Genomic DNA, 1,956 nt, shown 5'->3' with positions numbered 1-1,956 from the left:
ACCAAAGCTTATACATGCTTATGCTCGATGATGCAACTACCCAATTCCCCAGATCCCTTAGAGACGGTATTTCACCGTACCTCTGTCGATCAAACCTTTCTCGGCCTTAGAAACCCTTTTTCTCGATCTTTTCTCTCGATCCGCACCGAGAGTTTCTGGGTATTTTTCCTGGTTTCCGTCTGTCCAAAATTGTGCGTCTCGCCCTTTATTTATAGGGTCTGGCCGAAGTCTAGGCCCGAAAAGGTGCCTATCGTCGAGACCCTTCGGTCACACCCGTTCGATCGCACGCGTTTCATCGCACCGAGTCCGAAACCGTCCGCGAGCTCCCAGGTGGCTCACTTATCGTCTACTGTCAAACAGCTGGTCGAGCTTGGTCAAGCTGGTCGACAGCTGGTCGAGCTTGGTCGAGCTGGTCGACAGCTGATCGAGCTTGGTCGAGCTGGTCGACAGCTCCCGAGAGCTGTCCGCAGCTGACCGATCCTTCTCCGATATTTTGCGCGTTTTTCCTCAATGTCCGAGCTAACGAATAGCTTTCTCTCGACTTGTCCGAGATCCCCCTTCCTTCTCGGACTAAGTCTCGGCCTACGATCCTATTCAGGATCGCAGGCGTTATAGAGCCACTAAGACAGAGCTATGTACGCCGTTCATTATACTCGGGACTGCTACAAGAAGGTTATGTGGCTAGTTATTGTAGAGAGTTTGAAGCTAAGCGTCGAGAGTCAATGAGTATTCCAGAGAAATATGTGTTGCAAGTGTTTCTACGAGGTCTGGCTCAACCACTGCAGACAGAGGTCAGGAAATTGCAACCCAAGCGACTTCAAGAAGTAATGGAACTTGCTGTTTGTCTTGCGGAAATGAGTGGATATACTAGACACGAAGTTTCAGTTGATTTTGGTGAAAGGGAGGAGTTAATGAGTCTCACCATGCTACAAGAGGGTGCACAGCTAAGAATGGATAAGGAGAACAGTGATATCAAGCCACAAGTTACCAAGAGCAAGAATCTACGGTTATGGGGCTCTATATCAGGTCAAAAAGTGTTGGTAGAAATAGACTCTGGAGCGACACAGAATTATATTTCAGAGGAGTTTGCTGTTCGACTTAGGCTTTCCAAGGAAATAGCAAAGCGTATGTCCAAGGGTCCACTTGTTATTGCAAGGAGTTGAAATCATTGAGGATTTTCTCACACTTGATTTGACCAGTGCGGAAGCGGATTTGATTTTGGGTTACAGTTGGCCTTCAAAATTGGGCGAGACTAGTGTTAACTGGCAGGAACACACCTCCTCTTTCCTTAACAACCAAGAATGGATCACTCTGTCTGAAAAGGATGAGGCATTGAAGCGTTGTACTAGAGAGGTTGATAGACAAGTTTTCACCCAGGGTATCAATTCCCTATGCAGTTGTAGTACAAAGGGTTATCAATCCAAATGGTTGTCTATTGCTAGCAAGAAGGATATAATCAGTACAATACAAGTCAAGCCAAGCAGATAGGATTTTGGTTCTAACAATCCTATAATAAACAAAAGAAAATAATATAAACAGGAAACCACACGACCTAAGCACTCGATGCAAGCAATCGAGTACAGGATCGAGTGGGGTGATCGAGTATGCAAGTGAGATATGAACAGCTCGAGGTATTACACGAAACAGGTTATCGTGTACCTGATCGGGTAAGTAGTCGAGTAAGTAAAGGAAATGTAAACAATTAAAATACGAAAGTTCCTAAGGATGGGGGTAATCAAATCCTAAGTATTCTAGACCAGTACAGATGCCTTACATGCCTCAAGCAACTATTTCCTAGACAATCAACCTCTAAAACCTTGTCACCACACTCTCGCACTAGCAACAATCAACCTTGAACACATTACCACACTCTCGCACTAGCAATATGAACAAGCAGGCATTAAGATCGATTCATTATTGTCAGTAAACTTAAACTCATCTAATTTCTTACTCAGA

Source organism: Camelina sativa, chromosome 2 (genome assembly GCF_000633955.1).
Source record: "Camelina sativa cultivar DH55 chromosome 2, Cs, whole genome shotgun sequence".
Taxonomy (NCBI): domain Eukaryota; kingdom Viridiplantae; phylum Streptophyta; class Magnoliopsida; order Brassicales; family Brassicaceae; genus Camelina; species Camelina sativa.
This window is presented reverse-complemented; position numbering follows the sequence as displayed.